This window comes from Penaeus chinensis, chromosome 15 (genome assembly GCF_019202785.1).
Source record: "Penaeus chinensis breed Huanghai No. 1 chromosome 15, ASM1920278v2, whole genome shotgun sequence".
Lineage (NCBI taxonomy): Eukaryota > Metazoa > Arthropoda > Malacostraca > Decapoda > Penaeidae > Penaeus > Penaeus chinensis.
This window is the reverse complement of record NC_061833.1, coordinates 16,461,146-16,469,069: the sequence shown is the minus strand read 5'-3', so window position 1 is coordinate 16,469,069 and position 7,924 is coordinate 16,461,146.

The following is a 7,924-nucleotide window of genomic DNA, read 5'->3' as shown; positions in this document are numbered from 1 at the left end:
TGAATGACTAAATTGAATGCTATGAAAAATGTAATATTTACAATGATAATAAAAAAAAGATTAAGTGATAGCAAAATATGCAATCGTAATTATTCCAGTAAATCAAATAACAGTAATGGCAGCAGTGATTATTAAAACTGTAAAAGAAATAGCAATAATAATACAAATTGTAATAATAAAGATAATGATAGTGATAACAACAACAACAACAACAACAATACTACTACTACTACTACTACTACTACTACTACTACTACTAATAATCATCATAATAATAATAATAACCAAATTAACAATAATAAGACTAACCATAACCCAACAGCACTAATAATCATAAGCAAGAACATTCTCCATTCAGACTTCGAGGTTCTTATTATCCTGTAAACACCTCTGATGCCACGATTCACTGCAGTTGAAAGAGAACTTCAACATTTTACATAACTCTTGTCATGATGATACGGGCAATATTGTCTTGCCTTTGAGCCTGGCAGCTGCTATAACGTGACTACTATCCAGTATTTTGGATTATTATATTTTTTTTCTTATCGATTATTTATTTATTTATTTACTTATTTATTAATTTATTCTCTTTGTGAACAAGTGATGTGGTATTGTGGTAGATGGTTATCCTCTACCACTTGGACCGGTCTATATATCTTTCTGGAGTGATTGTTGTGGGTGTGAGTGTCCACAGGTATGACTGGGTGCTGAAGGGTGAAGTGGAGTGCTCCCCAGACGGCAAAGGACTGGGCAGTACATGTGTTGCTGCTGCTGTTGCCGTGGTCGTCTGGAGGATCGGGAATGCTGATCTCGGTTATTATTGTTATTGAGATTTGCGAAGATCTAGCTTCGCCTGGGCCTTCCATATGTATGGCCCGGCCTGTGTCAGCTATTTATGGCTGTCTCATTTTTTTTATGACACTCGATGCTTACCGTGGTGGCGGGATTGCCAGCAAACGCTCCTGCCGCCATGATATAAGCATGCGACATAATCTCTTTACCAGCAACGCCAGCTGATGTGGGGGTCCTTGCCTCAGAAATTGTGTGTGCTCACAACTCTGTAAGTAATGTACCAGGGTGACGTTCGGCTCGCCACAATGCATGCAACACATGTCTGTATAGCCAGTTGTTTTTATGATCTGACATGCGTATTGGTAACCTAGACTGATTCTGTGAAGAGTGACTTCGGTACCTCTATTGAGTGTTTCGGAAAGTCCAAGTGGCCCATAGCTTGTGGCGTCTGAGTACCATCTGGCCGATGGGGAGGATCTCGTTTCCTCTCTGTGAAGGTGCAGGAGAAAGGCAAGAGCCGTGGCATTGGACCTGTGCCTTAAGATTTTTCGGCCTGGTTATATGATCATGGGGTTTGGGAGCATACCCTTGCCAATGTCAGCAAGCTCGTTCCCTCTGATTCCTGTGCCTGGGGACCCAGTTTATGATTTTTCTTCTACCCTGAGCAATAATCCTCTGTGCTATGGTATGCACAGTGGTCAGGAGGTAGATGTTGTCTTTGGTAAGCTGTGCTGTAGACAGTCAATGGCTGCCCTGGAATCTGTATGTATGACCACATGTCCTTCCCTCAGGGACGCGTGGGCTAGGGCTCCCATGATCACAACTGCCTCTGCCTGTAGTAAGGAGGCGTTGTCTGTTACCCTCATGGATTTTGTGGTATCCCTTGCTGCAAAGCCGGCGCCTGCAGTGTGGCTCAAGAGATCGACTGATCCGTCCGTGTAGTAGGAGTAGCAATGACCCTCTCCGCTTCTGCCTTTAGACTAGGCATGGGATATTGATTATTTCTCCTTGACAAGCTCATAACAGAGAACTCGATCAAAATCAGGGTGGGGGGAGTCCATGCCCCTGACAAGTAGTTGCTCTTTGAGCTAATAGTGTATTAACACCCTGGATGTGTGTGACAGCCAGCAGTTATTTGCAAAGAGCTCGTGATCTTGTTCTAGGCGTCTGAGTATTTTTGTTTCATGCTTGTGTTCCTGGGTGCCTGGATGACCTTTGAAAGGAGCTGTGCTACAATAAGATCAATTCGTGAGTCCAGGGGAGAAGCTTTGCCTTCATGAGGAGGTTAAGGACCTTCGTCTACCTTGAGGCACCCAGAATGATCCTGGCAGCTTCATTTTGAACTGTCGCCAATTTTTCTTTTAATTTTGGCTTCGTGGCAATCAGGGAGACAGAAGCATAGTCCACAATGGGACGGCATGTACAAAGAATGATCTTAGTACTTTATGTCTAGCTTCTATGTGTCTCCCAGTCATTGCTCTCATGACAGACAACCTTACTTTGGTTTGGTAGCCAGGTACTGAACCTCCTTTTGACAGGAGGGGGTCCGGTCAATTCTTACCCTAAAGTATTGGAAGTCCTGGACCCACTCCAAGTCCATCCCCTGGACTCTCAGAGCCATCGCTTTTGATTTGGCTGCAGAGATTTTTAGTCCTGTTCTACAACATTCCTCAGATACAAGGTCCAGACAGCACTGGGCTCTACTTATGTAGTGTGGTCCAGTGGAGATGATTGCAAGATCGTCTACATAGGAGATGATCTTGCACATCACTGGGAGATGTATGTTGAGGTTACAGAACATTACGGTGTTGCAAAGGGCTGGACTGAGGACCCCACCCTGTGGCAATCCATTTTGTAGTGACATGTGCTGTGATAGGTGACCTTGGAATCTGACTTTGGCTGTTCTGTTCCATGAAATAGTCACCTATCCAAGCCAAGAGCTTTCCTCTGATTCCCTTCTGGTTCAGGGTCTCCTGACTAGCTAATTCGAAAGCCTTCTCCAGGTATAGGAATACTACCACAGATATGGCAGTGCTCATTGTGCTCAGGAATAAATGACGTCATCGGATTATGACAAAGCAATGGTTGTATATTTCTCCTTTCTTCTCTCTCTCTCTCTCTCTCTCTCTCTCTCTCTCTCTCTCTCTCTCTCTCTCTCTCTCTCTCTCTCTCTCTCTCTCTCTCTTTCTCAAATAAATCACATGCTGTCAAAGATGTGCATGAATCGTACCGTACTTCTCATTTCACTCTTTCTTATTCGTTTCTCTCATTTTATTTTTTCTCTTATCTCCCTATTTATTTACCTATCTCATTATTCAGGACTCGCTCGTAGGCATTGATATATAACCGGACACGACTGCCGGAAATTAAATCCAAAAGAAAATACGAAATACAAAAAAAACGATGGAAATATAAGTTGGGAAAAATATTACTCTACCAAGCAAGGGGTTTGGGCAACAGACACAGCCTCTTCGTTACCGTCATTATCGGAAAATTAAACCTTACGTGGCTATATACATTACCTCATTATTCATTATGGATGGATCGCGTTACAATTGTTAGGAATTAAGATAACAATGGGGTATTTTTTTTCCAATTTATCTACTCCTTTCTTTATCTTTTTTTTTATTATATTGTTGTTATTATTATTACTGGGGGAAGGGTTGTGAAATTGGACGGAAGACCGGGTCTTAAAGAACGACATTTCTTCATGTTTTTCTTAGCACATAATTTTTTTTTTTTCGGTAATACAGTCACACGTTAAGACAGTATTGCATTGTTTTTTTGTTTATTAATTTATTGTTATTATCGTAATCATAATCATTATTATACTTATAATTACTGTTATCATTATTGTTATTATTATTATTATTATTATTATTATTATCATTATTATACTTATAATTACTGTTATCATTATTGTTATTATTATTATTATTATTATTATTATTATTATTATTATCATTATTTATATTATTATCATTACTATTATTATCATTATTATTATTATTATAATTTTAATTATTACTATTGTTATCATAATTATCATTATTATTAATATTATTATTATAATTATTATTTCCTTATTACTATTATTATTTTATTAATATTGTTGTTATAATCATAATTATTATTTTTGTTATTGTTACTATAATTGTCATTACCATTATCATCATTCTCCTTAATATTGTTATTATTATTATCATTACTACCATTATTATTATTATTATCACAACTTTTTCTTTTCTTTTTCTTCGGGATAACAAATTCGCTTAATTCTGATGATGGAAAAGAGAAAATATTCAGAAAATGTTTATTAAATGAATCTTCCACATCAAGTAATTCGTGTAGGAAACACTCAAGGCTTGGAACTAAAAGATGTATTTTGTGTTAGATGTTATCATTATGTGCCTTCGAAAATTAGGAGCAGTTTACATTCCTCTATTACACTAGCGAAAAGTAATACATGCAAGCCGTAATGCATATTTTAAACTACCGGCTTAGGCACTAAAGTATTCTTAATTACCTCTCCTTTCAGAATATTATACAGTCCGTATTCCAGATTTCGTTTTTGTAGCTTGCCTGGAAATGTTTGTGTGTGTGTGTGTGTGTGTGTGTGTGTGTGTGTGCGCGCGCGTGCGTGCGTGTGTGTGTGCGTGTGAGTGAGTGAGAGAGAGAGAGAGAGAGAGAGAGAGAGAGAGAGAGAGAGAGAGAGAGAGAGAGAGAGAGAGAGAGAGAGAGAGAGAGAGAGAGAGAGAGAGAGAGAGAGAGAGAGAGAGAGAGAGAGAGAGAGAGAGAGAGAGAGAGAGAGAGAGAGCTGGGAGAGAAAGCAGACTGATACACAGAAATATGTACAGAGACAGAAAGACGAGAGAGAGAGCCCCATGGTAATATTCTTCAATAGGATCTCAAGTTGTATGTTCTACCTCGAACAGTTATATGAATATTGTACGAAAGAGAAATTCACCACAGGACCCTCGCTAGTTAAGAGAAAGTACACGGACGTCATTGCAGATTTGAGTTTTAACAAGATGCTGAAGAATGTTTAGATTTCCGCAGAAGTCGCATTTACAGACGAAAAAAATAGAAGCTCTTCAACATTATTGGAGAAGAGACAACAATCGAGATGCAGTGGCAGCATAATGTGAAAGGAAGCGAGTAGTCATAAACTCAACTGTCGGACGAGCAGTTTCGTAATGCTTGGAGGAAAACTGATTTAACAGCATTTGGAATTTCTCATAATAGTCTCGTTTATGCTGTAGAATAACCGGTGTTCCCCATTTATTGCGGTCGAGGATTTGGGGAAAATACAACGAAACACGATATATTCGTGTGTTTTGCTACTCTTCCTTGTTTTATTTACATTTTGTTTCCGCGTGAACAATTCATGATACATATTGACTAGACTGGTATGCTGTTTGCAAAATAAAGAAAATTGCATACTTTGGACTAACTAGATGTTGTGATATGAACCCTGGCAGAGTCTACTGGGACAATATTGTGAGCCCGTGGAGACCAGAAATGCAGCCAATTATACGCTGAACATATAGAAATTAGGATTTTAATGAGCTAACCTCAATCTGCCTAGCCTGTGGTATTCGGCAGTTGTATTTTCATTTCATTTTCGCGTCTGTGTATCATCTAACCCTAAAGGGTCTGAATTATTATTATTTTTTTTTCTATCTTTACCAGAATGGTGAATATAGTAAAAAAAAAAAAAAAATAGTTTTGGCTTTTAACCACCCGATCGTCAATTAAAATATAAAAGGGATACGAGTTAATGAAACATCATGGCCGACTAGAAATTAATCATTTTGAGCTATTCTGTAATACTGAGTTGAGTGACGACTCCTTCGTTCCTTCAATGGGCTGCGGAGGGAGGCTGGGGTCACGGGGGACACTTTAGGCCTCAGAGGAACGATGTAGGGCATGGAGGGAATGCAACCGCCTGAAGGTTGAGTGTGGCATACGTAATGGTGTAGGGACAGGGAGGGAAAGGCTAGGATCCAGGATCATCATACAGCTGCCGGGCAAAATCTGAGCCTCCCCTTCTTACTAAAATCAGGACATATCTTTTATTCATGTGGAGGCAAGGGCACCATAAAACCTGAAGGCATCCGTGCCTTTGGACAAACAGTAGTTTTAGCTTCGAAAAAAAAAAAAAATCGTCTCGCAAGAACCACCACTTAATAATAGGTCTATTTCGCTCCTTTCATATCCACGGTTTACACGCATGCGATCTACATCATTGTGACAACAACATCGAATTCTGCAAAACATCACACTCGCCTATGGCAGGGAATATTGACTTGTAATAACCGAGACTATAGGTCTTCGGGCTGTCAGCTGATCAGTCATAAGAAATGGTAAACGGACGACAAACACCTCCCAACTTTAGTCGTGAAAATGTGACATTCGCCGTTGTTAGGTTCTTCAATGGTTGCTGCCTTGTGAAGAATTTAATTTGATGCTGTTATGGATAAAGTGACTACACCAAGCTTGGCTATCGTTATTTATATGCTTTCGCGCACAAAGACCAGCAAAGGGCAACGGTGGCAGATAGCTCGAAGAGAGGGAATTGTTTTACGGAAATCACAAACTTTAAATCGTGGAACATTTATTTTTTTACTATCATAACTAGTCACGATATGTAAGTTCAATTTATAAACATAATTGTTTTTAAATTTCCTGCGTTACCTGATTTTCATTCACAGTGATGTACACAGTTGCACGTACCCATTTCCCACATACATTTACAGTCACACACACACACACACACACACACACACACATACAGATACACACATACAAAGATAGAGAGAGAAAGAGAGAGAGAATGAGTGAGTTAGCAAGAGCTTTGATCAAGGTACTATAGACTGAATTCGACTTGCACGAATAATCAATCACAAGTTGCGGTTGGGGGTCGGCCTGTTGGGTTTGCTTCCGAAACTACAAAGGTAAGGCTCTCCTGGGTGTATGCTTGATGCATGTATAATATATATATATATATATATATATATATATATATATATATATATATACACATATATATATATGTGTGTGTGTGTGTGTGTGTGTGTGTGTGTGTGTGTGTGTGTGTGTGTGTGTGTGTGTGTGTGTGTGTGTGTGTGTGTGTGTGTGCGTACATAGAAAGGTATGACTGAGAATTAATAACAGCGTAATAGCTGTATTTGACGTGTTTCGATTATATCAATCGCATCACATATATATCTCATGTTGTGAAGTTCTTACTTCATTCGTATTCATAACTTCATTTGTTACAATGAAGTGTGTGTGTGTGTTTGTGTGTGTGTGTGTGTGTGTGTGTGTGTGTGTGTGTGATTAATACGATTGCCTAGATGTCATAAGAAGTGACGGTGGCAAACAGATTGATTGACAGAGTTAGTGAGTGAGAAATAGACATAGATAGAGAGATATAGAGAAAAAGAGAAAAGAGAAAGAAGGAGTAAGAGATGAAAAATATGAGAGGAAGAACAAGCGGGAAGAAAAAAAGAAAAAGAGAGGGAAAGACAGAAACAAAACAGAAAGAGGACGTATGAAAGAGAGAAAGAGAAGCTGTGGAGAAGAGGGAAGAAGGGAAATGAAATGACTTGAAGAGGGAAGAGAGGACAGGAAAAGGCCGGAAAGAGGGGACAGAGGGAAGGAAAAAGACGGAGAGAGGGAGGGGGGCAGATTAACTGGCTCCAGGCGATAAATGAGAGAGGAGAGCGGACAAGGGGATCGCTGGAGTATTTCAACTAAAGCTACCGTGTTTTCAGGAACTGTGCGCGTGGAGTTCCGGTTTCATTTAGGGGTATATCGCAATGAGCAGGAATTTATGTGTGTATTCTTTCGTGTTATTTTGATAAGGGGTTAGTCCGTATAGTTATATGTAATGATTTTAAAGGAATGTTTTACTCGTTCATATCATTCTCTTTTAGAAAATACCATGTAACTCACAATCAATGATACTGAATTCTTTTCGAAAACAGGGAGGACCTTGTATCCCGTCTTCTCATTGAATCATCTTTAATCTAATCTGACAAACCCAGATGTCATTTTGTTTTTTCTGATTGTTTTCAGCTTGATCTCGGAATCTATTATTTTGCGAGTATTTGCTGTATCTGGAGGA